Source organism: Dromiciops gliroides, chromosome 3, assembly GCF_019393635.1.
Source record: "Dromiciops gliroides isolate mDroGli1 chromosome 3, mDroGli1.pri, whole genome shotgun sequence".
NCBI lineage: Eukaryota > Metazoa > Chordata > Mammalia > Microbiotheria > Microbiotheriidae > Dromiciops > Dromiciops gliroides.
This window is the reverse complement of record NC_057863.1, coordinates 499400598-499418764: the sequence shown is the minus strand read 5'-3', so window position 1 is coordinate 499418764 and position 18167 is coordinate 499400598. Positions and strand designations below refer to the sequence as shown.

At 34.8% G+C, this 18167-nt stretch overlaps 1 protein-coding gene across 3 annotated transcripts in view; it reads right to left on the bottom strand.

The window, feature by feature from the left end:
- Positions 1–18167, bottom strand: part of ARHGAP32 (Rho GTPase activating protein 32) — a 363679-nt gene that overhangs the window by 245615 nt on the left and 99897 nt on the right. Inside the window, exon 1 of one of the 3 annotated variants that reach the window (XM_043990501.1) lies at positions 16400–16420. The exons of the other annotated variants lie outside the window; for them this stretch is intronic. The gene's annotated coding sequence lies outside the window, so the exon portion shown is untranslated. Of the gene's footprint in view, positions 1–16399; positions 16421–18167 lie in introns of those variants that run through there. 3 annotated transcript variants of the gene reach the window in all.

Genomic DNA, 18167 nt, shown 5'->3' with positions numbered 1-18167 from the left:
AGCATTATTTAATAACGCTCCATTTTCTCAACGATTCAGGTTAATAGGATTAAAATAGAGACATTTTTAAGAAACATTCTTTCAATACTCCTCTGCTATCACAAACAAGTTCTCCTGAGGCAAACATCATTATACAAACTACTCAAACTGAAAGAGAATCAAAACTGACAGGAACGATTTCTATCTTCTTGGCACACACTGCACAATAAGCCCTCTGGTATCATATACAATCTTCCTTTCCTTCAATGGCAATTGTCATGTATGATTTTCCTCAGGTAAATATTTTTAACCTGAAGTTCATGAATCTTTTTTTTAAAAAATTAATAATTATTTTTCCATATAAACTAGTATGCTTTGTAATCCTATGAATTTTTACTTTATTTAAAAACATTCATTTATTCTGAGGAGTCCATAAGTTTCACAGGACTGCCAAAGGGGTCAATGACATACAAAAAGGTTAAGAATCCTTATGTTAAGCCAAAAAATAAAAAAGAAAGAAAGGGGAAAAAAAAGTAAAAGCTACTGGCTTTTGACTAAGACCAAATATAAATGAGAAAAAGAACATTAGAAATCATTTAAATCAGTATGCCACGGGAGTAGTGTTCACATTTACATAATCTTCAATTTGTAGTACTAATACCCATTAATTATTACTGAACATTTCTGGAACACCAAAAAATTGGTGGGATGACTAAATGCAACTAAACAAACGTGGATTAGGACACACTGGATCTTCACAGTCCAAAATGAGAAAACCAGCATTCTGACTGGCTTTATTTAAAAATCAAAGCATTCTGCTTGCTTTCCTTCCTATGAAAATATACTCTTGCTTCATCAGAACTTTTTCTAGGTTTCATCTACTAGCTCCAAGTATTCTAAGTGGTGTTTTTACTAGAAACCAAGATTTGTGACCAAAGCTGTCAATCAGTTCAGGAAGTTTTTTTTTTTTTACCAGTTTATGCCCTGTTTAATAATCTCAATAACTGGTTTGGAAAAATTGCTGGTTCCAAAGTAGTTTCCATTGCCACCATAAAAACCACAGATACTAGTTTCTATAAAAGGCCCAGTTGTCCTCTGTAATAGAACTGTTTCCCAGAGCCCTCTGTACTTACTTACTAATCCAGATGATAGATGCCAAGTTATCTCTGGATATTAAATGCTGATCAAAAGCCTTGAGTATTCACTCAGTGGGTACATTTATTACACCTCTACAGTGTGGGTTAAAGTCGGGAGTCTGACTAGAGAGTGAAGTAATTTAAACCCAGGTCAAACTTAAAGGTACTTCTGCCTTTGCTTTTTCCGTTTGTTAACTTTCCATTCCTGTGCTGTGAAGCCCTTTATCCAACTCTGCTGAGCTGTAGCTTCACAGATAATTGCCACCTAAGCAAAGTATGCCCGTGAGTCTAGGAGATACACAGATAAAATGTCTCACAGACTCTAGCCAAGCAATAAAGGGAAGCTACTATCTCTGTACCGAGGATAACAAATACTCTATATCAGCCATACAGTGATCTAGATTCTTCCCTACTACCTTTTCTCCCTCCTTTAACAAATGAAATATCCATAGATTCCCAAAAGTAAATTATGGTGGCAGAAGCAAGAAATTACAGCTTATCTGCCTACCAAAAATTGCCCTAGGATCCCTGAATAGTGAAGAAACTGATGAAGAACCACCAGCACAAAGGTCATTCTGAATAATCTGGGAGGGCCTGTTGCTGCTGCACAAGAGTCAGGGCACCAGCTGGCCTATAATCTGACAATTCCACAATCCAATTCAGAGCATCTCTCCCAGGTGAAAAAGTGAGAAAAGCATCAATCTTGTTCTTAGTCTTAACATCCAAGATTATTTGAGACTCCAAATCTCCTTCAGTAACTTTACTAAATACAGTAAATTCCACATTATAGGATGTCTTCTTGTTCCTAAATAGCCAATCTATTGTAATTAGATTCCTATTATGTCCAGTATCATACATACATAAAGCTATTCACAACCTATCCAAAGACAATGGCTTTCTTGAATTCCTCTAGCACAGCTCCATGACTTTTTACTGTCTGCACTCCATGACTAACTAGAAAGCACTTTTCTTCCTCATTTTCAGAGTCTAAAGGAAGACTATGTTTAGACAGTCTGCTTCCTTTTTGTCTTTGAATCCCCAGGAGCTAGCAAATATCCTCAATGAAGATTCTTTCCTTATATTTTCCTCAGTGCTTGTATGTCCTTTCCTTACTTATATTTCCCTTGGTGTTTGTATGAAGTACTGAGGGAAATATGAGGAAAGGATCTCCACTAAGGATAATACTTGCCTATATGAAGCAATTGTTTCTGTTACACAGCATTGATAATTAACTGCAATCTCTACCATAAGTTCAATCAAATAATCATTGTTATATGACTGATAATCAACTCAAGACAGAGAGGACATTAACGAATTCTATGGAATAAGCCAAGAAGCCATACCATCCTAATCAGAGGAGTTATTATTCTACGTGACATGGTCCCCAGAATTAGGTTTAGATTTTCCTAAAAGTACAGTTAAACTGATGAGAGCCATACTACATCATGAAAAGTCTTTTTTTCAAAGGAGGAAAAAAGCATGTTAGGATCAAAGGACCTGAGGGTGAACAAACATGACAGAGAGTAAGTAGAAAGGATAGAATAACCTCTCAACTCAGAAAAACCCCTGAGGAGTTGGATTTATATAATTGTTACTGGGTTCTTCTCAGAGCTGGGAGGTACCTATCTGACAAGCTAGTGAGGCCCAGGAACCCTTTCTCAAAATAATGCTTTAACATAAAATACACCAGATTCAAAGGAAGCCAATTATATAAATAATAAAGATGCAAACAAAAATGACTTTGTTTACCTATCCAAGTTTATAGATCCCTTCTTGAGTATCTGAGACCCAAGGTTAAGGACTGTTGCTATAGAGGATGGGCCTGTGCTTTCTGAAAAGGAAACAACATCCCATGCTCCACAGAAGAATAAAGAAAATCTACAGATATCTTAAGTCAGGAAACACATAATAGAAAACATAAAATTATAAAATTCCATATTAAAGATGTATGCAGATACTTATGCTGCCTCAAAATCACCAGCAAATAAACTGGGCAAAAAAATCACTTAAAACATCACTCACCTGATTCTCGGAGTAAAAAACAATTTATACCTAAAAAGTTTCAAAGGATATTTCACATATTTTATTGCCACTATATTTATCCATTGGTCAGTTTTGGATTGGTCAGTTTTTTAAATGTCAAAACCTTTAAAATTGTCCTAAATTAAATGGCTCCCAAGAATAGCAAGATGAGAAAATATAAAAGTTTGTAGGGAAACCTCCCAACCCCGCCCCCCTTCCCTAATTCCAGAACCAAAAATATCAACCCTTGTTATAGATTAAGTGTCTATTCTTTCAAAAAGTTAGGATGGTCTTTCATTAAAGAAGGTAGAGTAAAAGCAGGGAAAAAGAGCACAACAATCCAATTACTCCAGGAAAGATTAAATAAAACTGTACCAGAATGAATAATGATTAAAAGATTTAAAAAACTGGGGCAGCTAGGTGGCGCAGTGGATAAAGCACTGGCCCTGGAGTCAGGAGGACCTGAGTTCAAACGGCCTCAGACACTTGACACTTACTAGCTGTGTGACCTGGAGCAAGTCACTTAACCCTAATTGCCTCAGCAAAAACAAAAAAAAAAAAGATTTAAAAACTAAAATGAGTACCTTCATGCAGCATAGGTCAGCAAAAGGAGGACAGTTACAACCTTGTAGGGGACCTAAGCAGAAGAGCCTAGGTAAGGCAACCACAGCTCAGGAAAGTTTTCCAGCAACCACAGCCTCTAAGTGCTGCAGTGAGCAAATCTCAGGACAGCCAAGGATGCCTGAAAGTCACCCTTCTTCTTCTTCTTCTTCTTCTTCTTCTTCTTCTTCTTCTTCTTCTTTTGGGGGGGTGGGGTGGGGGGACAGGGTGAGGCAAGTGGGGTTAAGTGACTTGCCCAGAGTCACACAGCTTGTGTCAAGTGTCTGAAGTCGAATTTGAACTCGGGTCCTCCTGAATCCAGGGCCAGTGCTTTAATCACTCTGCACCACCTAGGTGCCCCTGGAAGTTATCTTTAAACCCGAAGATTGAAGTGTTCCAACTAAGAAGTCCTAGCTAGGACAGTCAATCACACAAAAAAATCACAGTAACCTGAAGACCCAGATGAAACTCCATGACAATCAAGCAGCTGGGCCATATATAAGGACTGGAGCCAGCAACACAGCAGATTTTATACCAAGTTGGCAGTGATCAGTCCACACACCTTAAGGGTTGTGAAAGTTTGCAGCCACAGAACTAAGTTATCCTGGAAAGTCTTGAAACACACTATACCTGAAAGATTCTGACACGCATGGAAACAGCCAGCACTTGATGCACAGGAGAGAAGAGCAGAATGGAAAGTGAAGGACAAGAGTTCAAATACAACAAAAAGAATTAAAAGGCATAACTGTAGGAAGAAGAAACAAGATTATATCTTTTGCAGAAAATATGACAGACTACATAACTCTAGTTAAACAAGAAAAAGTTAATCCAAATTCTAATAGCAATTTAATCAAAATAGCAGAATACAAAATTAATCTACTTAAACCATCAGTATTTCTGATGCTACTAAAACCAACAGGAAGAGGAAGGGAAATTTCATGCAAATATCAATTAAAGAAATGCAAGCTCTCAATAATCATGTGAAAAAAAGTTCTAAAACACTAATAATTAGAGAAATGCAAAACACTACTTGTATACCCTTTGAATCAGTGATTCTACTACTAAGCTCCTTCCCCAAAGAGATCAAAGAAAAAAGAAAGTGATTATATGCACAAAAATAATTTCAGAAGCTTTTTTCATAATAGCCAAAAAGTGGAAACTAAGGTGCAAGCCATTTATTAGGGAACTGAAAAATAAATTATGGCATATGAATATAAAGAAATATTATATGGGAGGAAGTGACAAAATGGTTAGTTTCAAAAGAAAATGAGAAAAATTCCAGAAACAGTGAAGTGAGGAAAACCAGAACCATCTATATAATGACAAAAATATTAAGTAAAATAACTTTGAAAGACTTTGTAACTCTGATTAATGCCACTGACAAACCACAATTCCTAAAAATTGAGGAGAAAGCACATAACCACCTGATAAAAAAAGTGATAGACTCAAAATGTCGAATAAGATACAGATTTTGAATATGGCCAGTGAAGAAATTACTTAATTTGACTATGCCTATTTTATAAGTTTTTTCTTTCTCTTGTGTTGTTTATGGGAAAAGAGGGGAAAGAGAAAATAAATGTGTTAAATGGGGAAAAAATAGGCTTAAACACTAATCAATAGTTAAGAACAAATTCAAGGGGCCAGCTAGATGGTGCAGTGGATAGAGGACCAGCCCTGGAGTCAGGAGGACCTGAGTTCAAATCTGGCCTCAGACACTTGACACTTAATGGCTGTGTGACCCTGGGCAAGTCACTTAACCTCAATTGCCTCAAAAAAAAACAAAACAAAACAAAAAAAGAACAAATTCAAAAAACAATACAAATGAAGTTCAAACGAAAATGTCATCTCTTTATTTTTTCTAACCTCCATGAAGCATGATTTCTTTTTAATTTCCGTATTACCTATGCTGTGGCAGGGGGAAAGAAAAGCAAGAAAAACAAAGTGAAAGAAAATATGCTTCAATCTGTACTCAGAGTCCATTAGTTTTCTCTGTGGAGGTAGATATTATCATCATGAGTTTTCTGGTAGTGTTGTGGTTCACTATACTGATCAGAGTAACTAAATCATTCATAGTCATTGTTACAATATTAATGTTACTGTATACAATTTTCTCTTGGTTTCACTCATTTCTACATCAGTTCAAAGAAATCTCAGGTTTTTCTAAAATCATCTATTTTGTCATTTCTTATAGCACAAAAATATTCCATCATAATTATATACCACAACTTATTCAGCCATTCCCTAATTGATAGATAATGTTTCCAATTCTTTGCCACTACAAAAGGAGCTACTATGAATAGTTTTATACATAAGGGTCCTTTGCCTCTTTTTTTCCCCTTTGTGAAATATGCTGGGTAAGAGGGTACTGCTCAGTTTTGTAGCCCTTTGGCACAGTTCCAAATTCTTCAGAATGGCTGAATCAATGGAAAACTCTAACAACAATGCATTAATGTCTCTATTTTTCCACATCCCCTCTAGTATCTGTCATTTTCCTTTTCCATCATGTTAGCCAATCTGATGGGTATGAGGTAGTACTTCAGAGTTGTTTTAATTTGCATTTCTCTAATTATAAGTGGTTTAGAACATTTTTTCAAATGACTTAATAGCTTTGATTTCATCTTCTGAAAACTTCCTGTTCCTATCCTTTGACCATTTATCAACTGGGGAAGGGCTCTTACTATTGTAAATTTGGCTCAGTTCTCTAGATATATTTGAGAAATGAGACTTTTATCAGAGAAACTTGCTGTAAATTTTTTTCTCAGTTTCTGGCTTTCCTTCTGATTTTGGATGCATATGGTTTTGTTTGTACAAAAAAAAAATTTCAATTTAATGTAATGAGAATTATCCATTTTACCTCCCATGATCTCTCCATCCCTTACTTGGTCATGAACTCTTTCCTTATCCATAGAGCTGAGAGGTAAATTTTTCCATGGTCCCCCAATTTTACTTACATCACTTTTTATGTTTAAATAATGAACACATTTTAACCTTATTTTAGTATACAGTGTAAGAGGTTGGTCCATACCTAGCGTCTGCCAGACTGCTTTCCAGTTTTCTGAGAAGTTTTTGTTGAATGGTGACTTCTTTGCCCCAATAGCTGGGATCTCTGCATTTACCAAACACTAGGTTACTGCATTTACTGTATTCACTGTATTTACTTCTGTACCTTATTACTGATTACTCTATTTCTTATCAAGTATCAGATTGTTTTGATGGTTGTCATTTTATAGTGTAGTTTGAAATCTGGTACTACTAAACCACCTTCTTTCACTTTTCTTTTCACTGATTTCCTTGATATTCTTGACCTTTTGTTTCTTCAGATAAATTTTGTTAAGGCATAACTGTAGAAAATTATTATTTTTCTAGCTCTATAAAATGCCTTTTTGGTAGTTTAGACTAGCACTGAATAAGTAAATTAATTTAGGTAGTATTGACATTTTAATGATATTGGCTTGGTCTATCCAGGAGTAGTTAATATTTCTCCAACTGTTTAGATCTACCTTTAGTTTTATGAAAAGTGTTTTGTAACTGTGTTCATTTTGCTCCTGTGTGTGCCTTGGCAGGTAGACTCCCAAGTATGTTATACTGGCTATAGTTATTTTAAATGGAATTTTTTTTTACTATCTCTTCCTGTTGAGTTGTGTTGCTAATATACAGAAACGCTGATGATTTCTATAGGGTTATTGTGAACACTGGAATAAGGGCACTAAGGTGTGTTGTTACTGTCATAAGGAAGGGCATACATTGAGGGAATGTAGGACTTGGAGAAGAAATTCGAATTACAGGCAAAATCAAAATAGAAATAGATCTTTTCAGAGGAATACAGCGGGAGAGTATCAGAATACCAGTAATAGACCCTATCAGAGGAATACAGAAAGGCAGTACCAGAATAATGGTAACCAAGGTCTCCCTCAAAGGGGGACACAGGATTGACAAGACAAAGGGGAGGAATGGAACATAGATAAAACAATGTGGCATACCTCAAATTCTGACTCCTTAAATACTTTAACCTTAACAAGCTTTTCCTTCTGCAGGTAAATTGGTTTTTTTGTTTGTTTTTTGAACCATGAGTTTAATGAGTCTGTTTATGGTATTATGTTTAAAACCTATTGCTTGATTTATCAATGGACATATTGAATATTGAGTCTTATTTCTTTTTGATGAATTGTTTATCACTTTAAGTATCCATTACTGTCAACATGTACTAGAGAATTCATGTATAAGATAATGTGTTTACTTGCTAAAAGAAGATTATGTAATAATGTCTAATATTATCAGTCATTTACATTCATTTATCATTTACATGTCATTGTGACTATGTATATTGTGGTTTGGAATTATTGTATATATTACAAGTACATCATCAGTTATGCAGCATAACATGCATTTTTGCCATCATACTGTCTTTGGTAAAATTAATATGAGATTTATGAATTATGGAAACTTATCATCTCAGAGACTAACTACTCTTACAATGAGTTTGATATAGGCCCTGTAGAGAATATATGTACAACAGGAGAAGAGACGGGTACATGTAAGTCTATGGTTTGCTTATGATGGCAACTATATAGAGTACAATTGCTGGACACAGTCCAGTTTCTTCCTCTCTCCCTTCTAAAAGTTTTCTTTTTCTTTCACTAAGTCTGATAGCATGGTCAGAATACATCCACCTGTGGCCTAGCACAATTACTGGATGTCTCAAAACCATGAGATGTGGTATGATAACCTTTCCATAACATTTTCAGGTGTCATGAATACATTACTAAATTTGGCTTTGATCCAGACACATGGTGGTAAGAAGTGTTATAGACTGCATAACTACCTCAACCCTCTATTATATAAAGGAGGGAATATAATGGAATGTATTAAATTTGATCAGTGACAATGTTATGCTAAGGTTTAGTAAAAAATCCAGCAATTCAAACAGTTAAAGAAGAAGAATCCAGCTTTCCAGAACAGAATCCAGCTTCCTCCTGATGACATCTTACCACTCCAAGAAGACAAGAGAACTGAGAAAAGACTTCCAAAGACTTAATTATTTTTTTTACGGTTTCATCAAGGAACACCTGTTCCTAGAAGAAACAGAGGGGGGGAAGTGATGAAATAATGGGATTTAGCAGATACTCAAAGACCCACCTGGAGATTAATCAAGACTGATTGAATCAAGTGAGAGTAATTGACTGCTGATTAAGCCTACTTCAAGTTAATTGGATTGTAATCACACCTGGCTATCTCTTAAGAAGGTATTGTTCTCAGAAACTAGACTGTGAACTCAACTTGAGAACACCTTCAAAGACAATGGATTTGGATGACGCCAACCAATCACCTTGAAGCAGTGTGTAAGGACCGCCTCTGTTCCAGATCTATAAAAAAGCTTCCACAAACAGCTTGGAAGGAATTCCTGATTAAAACAGGCTGGTGAAGGAGTTCCTGATTAAGACAGGCTGGTGAAGGAGTTCCTGATTAAGACAGGCTCATTGAGGAGTTCCTGATTAAAGCAGGCTTATGGAAGAGGACTTCAGGAAGAACCCAACCAAGCTGGAACTCTAGGCTAGGTAGGACTTCTTTTTCATAACCTTCTGAACTCTTTGTAAATATCTGTATGTTCTAATAAATGTTTAATGCCCAAAGACTGGTACTGAAGCCTTTTAAGTTTTGGCGACCACAATTAAGATTTTAAACATCACATTATTTTATATCCTAATGCTGATTATTTGTGTGGGCTTATTTTATATCCTACAACTTTGCTGAAGCTGTTCATTATTTTGACTAGTTTTTTAGTTGACTCTTTAGGGTTCTCTAAGTATACCATCATAGCATCAGCAAAAAGTAATAGTTTCTTGATTACCTATGCTAATTCTCTCTATTTCTTTTTCTTGTATTATTGCTATAGTTAGCATTTGTAATATGTCCAGTATTGAAAAGTAATGGTGATAATGGGCACTCTTGTTTCACCCCTGATCTTACTGGAAAGGCTTCTACTTTTTCCCTATTATAGATAATGCTTGTCCTTGGTTTTAGAGATATCAAGAAGTATGTTAATGGCTTAATTATATAAATTTTCTTACAATGAACTCAAAGTTGAATACAATTTTCAAAGGCAAATGTTCAAAATCAATTAGAAGGAACTTTCCCATGAATTTCCAAAGTGATTTTAGAAATCTAGCAATCAAAACACACAGGCCTCAACTTAGTTATTCTGTATTTTGCATTTCTCTTTCATAATCATTCTAATAATCATAATCATTCGTAAACACATCTCTCCCACAAAATGAGATTTGCCTTTTTGCCCAGTATCTGTGACTTCATTAGCTTTAAAGCCTAATAGAAGACAGGTTCAGTCAAGTAAAACACTATTTTCATGGCATCTTATCCCTTTCCTAAACAAAAATTGTTTACTACCATTACATCATTGCCACTACAAAAATGATTACAACCTGTAATATTTACTATAAACAGAAATATTAATGTTTATTGAATTAACATCATTTTCCTCTACATTTTGCAAAATTAAAGTATTTTGTGAGTGTAAGAATTTCTTGGTTTTTTTGTTTTGTTTTGTATTTCTTGTTTTTAATGATAAATTGAATAGAGTGCTTCACAAAATCCTAGAGCTAAAATGAACCTTTAAAGGATAAAAAACAGGTAAAATGTCTTAGACGAAAGGTTTATACCAGCCCCTTTAAATATTTTTTTAAATTTCAGAACCCACTTAAATTATATTCACCTCTTTTTAATAATTTTTGTTATAAGGATGATTTAGTTCCCAAGAAGGATATGCTTAATTGATAGTTAGGCTCACCAACTGATTTCACTAGTCTTGAGCAAATATGTTAGCACTTGTTTTTACACTGTTTCAGTTTGGGGATTAATCTGCCTTCTCCATAAGCCTTTAATAACTACACTGGGATACCAATCTGTTAATCATGACTGATTCTTCCAAACTATTGGATCTAAAGATGGTAACACTTCCAAAAGCTCTTGGACATTTGTAGTATGGAGGGAGGGTATGGCTCAAACCTGCAGTTTCCTAGCCATCTTGGGGTGGAAAAAAGAGAGAGAGAGAGAAGTCATGAGGAATGGAATTGTGGCAAAGGCTTCCTACTATGTCTCATTCTGATATCAATTCTACCCATCCCAACCACCTCTGATCTCAAAGATTCAGCGGTGTTTTATTTTGTTTTTACATGCTCCTTTCTATAAAAATGAGGGGAACACTGAACTATACATATGGTTATGGGATGGGATGATGACAGGGAGAAACAATTCATAAAATACACTAATTACTATTTTCTTAAACACATTTTATAAGTAGATTTAAATTTAAGAGCAGATATTATACTTCCTCCTGGTTTATTATTAGTGACAATATCAACAAAAACAATAACTGAAATTCATATAGGAATTAAATTTGTGAAGCACTTTACATGCCTTACTTCATTTAATCTTTACAATAGTACTAGAAAGTAGGTACAGCTAGGTCCTGATTAGTATAAATGAACCCAGTGAGGTATAAGTTATAATTACATATAATTGTTTCCTACCCAACTAAAATACACAATAAAAAATTTTAGATGTTTTCATCTGTTTATTAACATAACAACAAATGATATGAAAAATATACTTCTGATTCAAGTATAGTACAAAGAAATAGAGTATAGAAAGCAAAATCTTTTAAAATTAGTGAGTATTTTAAAGATGAGTCTACATGGACAATAGAACAAAAATGTCATTAAAATTTACAATATTTTAGCAGTATAATCTGAACTATCTTCTCTTTCTTTAAATCTTCATATATATGCTAGTAGGTACAGAGAGCTGTGTCCATATCTCCATAAATTTGCATGCTCACGTTCACAGTGAACCAAGTGCAAGAAAATATTGCATTTAAAGTCCTTACAGGATTATGCAATAGTTGGGATAAAATAATTCAAAAACTCATCTTTGAAAAAAATATTGAGTCACCAATGCTTTCTTATTTGACCACCAAAGAACTAGAAGTAATTGATAGCATCTAAGAGTATGAGGATTTTAAGACACTTAAGCATTCACTTTCATTTAAAATTCCCTTCTCCACTATCTCCCAATAAAAGTTTTAGGTTATATTTAGACACTTAAGTCCAGGTTGAGGTTTGGTTTTTTTTCTTTTTTCCTTCTTAAGCAATGCACGTTCTAGAAGTCATCCTTTTCCAAAATAAGCCTTTTTCGTACACGACAAAAATGTATTGATCTGTGTATCTACCTTCTTTGATTATTTTCTTCAAAACATCAGGATATTTAGCTGCTCCATCTTCACTGGCCTCTTCCACAATAATTTTAGCATTATGCAACTAATGATGGAACCAGCCAATGCTTACAGTAAAAGTTACTTCACTATCCAATTCATTTCCATTTTCTTTCACTGCCTGAAACTTGAAGCTTTGATCCAAACAGCTGCTCTACTAAGAAGAATGGATTTGGATTGCAAATTTCAATCCATACAACCAAAGATTCTCCATTTCTATCACTTTAACACTTCTTGTCCTTGTAACTGTTTGCAAACCACAAAAAGCTGGTGCAATTTTACCCTTTTATTTTACTTCATATTCAGACATCCCAATATCGCTTAAGAGTTACTGTCTTATAGTTACTAAGACTGCACTCATGCCATTCACTTAATATCAAATTTTTATATTAATGCAACAACTAAGCCTTTTCTAAATTATTTAGGACAGCTAGGTGGTAAGATAGATACAGTGCTGGGCCTGAAGTCAGGAAGACTCATCTTGTGTTCAAATCTGGCCTCAGACACTCACTAGTTGTGTGAACCTGGGCAAGTCACTTAACCCCATTTACCTTAGTTCCTCAGCTGTAAAATGAGTTAGAGAAAAAAATGGTAAATCACTCTAGTATCTTTGCCAAGAAAACACCAAATGGGGTCATGGATATGACTGAACTGTTAATTAAATCCCTTAACCGTTAATTCTTATTATAATCCTGATAGGTAGATTCAATGCATATCACATTCTAAGAGCTAGAAAGGATTTTAAAGACTTATATAACCAAATATCTTCATTTGGCAGGTGAGGGAGAAGAGGACCAGCTTTAAGTGATTAGTGCAAGGTCACACAGTAAGTACATGCACCAGAACTAGAACACTGGCTTCATGCTTATCTCATATACCAACCACACCTCACTTAGGAAAAAAAAACAAATACAGAAAAACGGAACATATATAGAAGAGCAAAAGCCTAGTTTCATAATGTGTAAATTGAGTGCATATATGATCTATAATCCTAGAACTTTCTAGAAAGGAAAAAAATTAGGGATTATATGCATACTTTTACTTAAAGGTCAATAGTTTATTGAACTACATTTATTTTCATTTATTAAACTATACATATTGTCACTATATATATACATACATTTAGTCTATACTTACACAACTAAAGATGACTAAAAAACAACAACAAAGATAACAGGTTTAGAGAAGAATGTGATAAATTTTAAAAACAAACAAAAAGCATAATTCAAAAAAATAATACAAGAAAACTGCCCAGAACTTCAACACAAAATACAAAGTTCTAACTGAAAGAATACTAAAAAGAGTTGGGCACAGGACCTCAAGGATGCCACAAATTCCAAGACTTACATAATGGTTAAATTTAACAATTCCACTGTGAGAGAAATGATTATCAATAATCAATATCTTGGGGATATTCACAGCTCTCCAACTTCTTCCAAAGTCCTGTTTTAAACTAACTTTCTTCTTGAAGACCCTACCCTGGTAGAAGATACTGTGTTCTTCTCAGGCTTGGGCGGGGTACACATTCTTTGAATAGATAGCCCAAAGCTGTGGGTAGTCTGCTATAGAGTTAAGCTTCTCTGTCCAAGGGTGACATGATGTCACTCAGTCCTTCATTTTAATATAGGTCATCTCCCAATGTGTTGTCCGATCAGAGGTAATTGCTATCCCTCAGGAACACCTACTCTTTGAAGGTGATATGAACTTTGAGCCCACCACCATGACTGCCTTTGGACTAAGAGATGGACAAATGACCATTCTTTTATTAATAATCTTCTGGCCTGGGGCAGCTAGGTGGTGCAGTGGATAGAGCACCAGCCCTGGAGTCAGGAGTACCTAAGTTCAAAGCTGGCCTCAGACACTTAACACTTACCAGCTGTGTGACCCTGGGCAAGTCACTTAACCCCAATTGCCTCACTAAAAAAAAATTAATAATAATCTGCTGGCCTTATTAAGAAAATTATTAAATTATCCAGAAACTATGTCTCTAGAATCTTTTTAATCATCACAATTGATAATCTAAAAATTCTAAAAGTGGCTGATATATTCAAATATAAAGGAAATTCAAATAACAAGCTATTTCTGCATCCACCAGAAACCATGAGAGAATGGAATGTGTTCCAAAAAGTAAAAGAGCTAAAGATGTTACCCAAGATAACATATCTTGAAAACCTCAATGTAATCATAAAGGAAAAAAGATATTCAATAAAAAGAAACATCTGAAGCATTTTTAGAAAGCTAGACCTGAACAAATCATTTGCTTTCTCAAACAGCCCAGACAACAAAAATTCAAAGAGCATAAACAAATAAAACAAAAAGGGACAACAACAAAAAAATAGCAATAGAAAGATCATTTAAAAAAACCAAACTTCTTTCTGAATGTACACAAGGTAACAAAGGTGAAAGGAGAAGGTAAAAGAAGTGATAGAAGGGAAAGTCCTAATATACCAGAAGAAAAAACCCTCCCAACACCCACACTGATGTAAATCAATGATTATGGTGGGACTGAATTACAGAATGAGAGGGTACAAAAAGGTAGGAGGGTATGAAGAAAATATCAAAGGGAATATATGATGTACTGTACTATATCTAATCAAGTCAAAAACTAACAATTAAGGGAAAATTAACTCCTAGAGATTCCGAGGAAGAAGTGAAATCACAGGACTATGGGTGAGGAGGCAAAGGAAAAGGTGGAAAAGTTAAGGGAAAATTTTGTTTCAGTGGTGCAAGGCACTAGTGAATGCTCTCATGGAAGAAGAGAGATTGAGCTCTTACAAAGGGTATAATCTGCAAGTATTTGGTACTTAAAGAGAATATACATCCTGCCTCAGCAGAAAGGGAATCAGAATTCCTGAGAGCAAGTGATACCAAAAAAGTGAAAGGATATGCAATCAGGAAAGAGATTTTGAGGCATATGGAGGAGGAAAAGACCAATGGGGAAGGCAAAAGTCAAGAGTGAATTGCACAATCAGGGACAAAAGCAAATTCCTATCATAGGGCAATATTCTCTGAATCACCTGTAAGAACCGGTATTTCTGGGGGGCAGCTAGGTGACGCAGTGGATAAAGCACCAGTCCTGGATTCAGGAATACCTGAGTTCAAATTCACCCTCAGACAGTTGATACTTACTAGCTGTGTGACCCTGGGCAAGTTACTGGGTTACTGGGCAAGTAACCATCAAAAAAAAGAACTGGTATTTCTAAAGAGTAAGGCAAAAGAAGAAGAGGGGCAAGGGGGAAAGAGTTACAAGAAAATAAAAAAGAAAATTGCATTAAGGAAGACAAAATAGGTACCTTAGAAGCCTTAATTCCAGAAAAAATACAGAGATTAAGAAAAAAAAACTAAAGAAAGGGCAGATAAATGATAAAGAGAAAAAATAGAAATTATTTTTTGAAAAAAGGCTCAGAAAAACGAAATTTTTAAATGAAGATCAAAACAAGCTGAAGAAGAAAGTAGATTTTACTTTACTATTTAACTGAGAAAAAAAGAAGAAAGAAGTAAATAATTAGACAAAAGAAAGAAATGAAAATGTACCAATAAGCAATATTCCTAAACTAGGAAAGAGGGGTAACAATTAAGAGAAAACTGCTTGAGTGTAAGAAGAGACCTTATGAGAATAGTCAGAGCTAAAATAACCAGAGTTATAATACTGTCTTTAAAAAAAGAAGAGGGTAAAAAAATCCCAATTTGGAAAAAAAAATTAGACAAAACTCTCATAACTTCAAATGTGAATTGATCAAATGATCAAATAAAATATAAATGGTGCAGTGGATAGAGCACTGGGCTTTGAATAAGGAAATTTATAAGTTCAAATCTGACCTCGACACTTAGTAGCTCTGTGACCCTGGGCAAGTCACTTAACCCCTGTTTGCCTTAAAATAAGCTGGAAAAGGCTAGTATCTTTGCCAAGAAATTCCCAAATCGGGTCACAAAGATACAGACACAACTGAACAACAACAGCAAAAAGTGGATAAGAAAACAAAACCCCACAATCTGCTACTAGTGAGAAACACATTTAAAAAGCAGACATACACAGAATGAAATGAGGACTAGAATAAAAATTTATTATGTATCAAGGGAATTCAAAAAAGCAGGAGTTGCAACTATGCTATTAAAGAAAAAAACATTCTAAAACCTCTCAATTTTTTAAATCAATATCAGATGGTTTTCATGACTGCTGCTTCATAACATAGCCTGAGGTCTGAAAGTACTAGTCCCTCTTTGTTCCTATCTCTTTCTATCATTGGACTTAAAATTCTAAATCTTTTCCTTTTCCAAATGAAGTCTGTTATGATTTTATCAAGTTCTACAAAGTATCCCCTTGGTCATTTATAACTTGGTAATGTTGAAACAGATAAAAGATATAGATGAAACCCACCTCTTGTCAACTTACTACCTTGTCAGCCCTTCCCATTTTGTTTTGCTTTCCATTCCCCAGCTATCTTCTTTCTTCTCCCTGAACCGACTACCACACATGAAAACACAAAGAAAGAATAAAAGCATTACCCCTAAATTCATGTTTTAAGAAGTACCTGGCAAAGTCATAGGCTTATTTCACAATGCAAAAATGAACTATACTTGTAGGGCTTCTAAGGGTCCTTACAGCTCTAAATCTAAGATCCTCTGATCTTTACTTTCTTTCATTGCCTACCCTCACCAATATGACATATCAGCTAAAAGGGAGAAAGAAACAAAATTACATGTTATTAAGCTGCAAAGAAGAGACTATTCCTCACTTCCTGAGGTTTGTCCCTTTACTTCTTAAGAAGTAAGTAAATGGGGGCAGCTAGGTGGCACAGTAGATAGAGCACCAGCCCTGGAGTCAGGAAGACCTGAGTTCAAATCCGACCTCAAACACTTAACACTTACTGGCTGTGTGACCCTGGACAAGTCACTTAACACCAATTGCCTCACCAAAACAAAACAAAAGTAAAGGACTCTACTGCATTCTACAACAGTTCTCATTCTCTCTCTCTCTCATCACAACCCAGCCCAACCCAACCCTATCCAGCTTGATATATATATATATATATATATATATATATATATATATATATATATATATATGTTTGTTGTATGCATGTGTGTGTATACAAACACACACACACACACACACACACACACACACACACACACACACACACACACACACATATATATCAGAGTGGACACAAGGGCAGACAACAATGTTTCAATCTTTTGGTTCAAAACAAATGGGAGTAAAGGGTTGCTCTGAGAAAACCAAACTACTAAAAGATACTGATAGCACAGAGAAATATCGGATTCCATTCCTGACCTGGAATTTTCATGTTTCACAATTCTAGGATCATGGAGAAACAAAGCATCTCATTGGTATTTTTTTTCCTTTACTCTAGCTCAGTACAACTCTCAGAAGTTAGAGCTAATTATATACTACTAATAATTTAAGGGCCTTTTGCTCTAGGACTTCAAAGTTCTTTATAACTAATGGCTTGTTAATCACATTGGCCTTCTTTGAAAGTAGTAAATATTAAGTAGTACACCCATATACATACAGAAAAACTGAGAAGTTTATCAAAAGTATGTACCCAACACTATTCAGAAGTAATAATTATTTTAGCAGCAACCTAAGTGTGATCTGGTTCATCCCAGATTATACTTCTCCACTCAATAAAGACAGCTGTTTATTCTTTTTTCTTCAAATCTTCAGAAATGATGCCAAAAATTCCTTTGATAAGATATTTTAACAACTCCAGCAGAAAATACTAATTTCCAAACTGAACCCTTCTTTGATACCATTTAGAGCTATGCTCTTTTTCTTTTATCAATGGAAAGAACCCAATGTTCACCATAAAAAAAATACAATAATACCCTTTAAATGTCATTGCAGGGTTTCCTTTCAAATAGAGCATACTGTTTGGTTGTCACAGAGCATAAAAGTTGAGTATAAATAGAGTAAATAACTGGTAGGACTGATGAGTATAACTTTTCATGTGGACAGCAAAAGGTAATTTCAAAGTTTTATTTTCTAAAATGTTTAATGTATTGATACATTTTGACACGTCAGAAATTTTCCAATATTCATCCAAAGAAAGCCCTCTACAAATTACATTCTCCAAAGTAGTTCATTTAACTCTTGTTAAAAGAAAGGAAATATGTGCCCCATA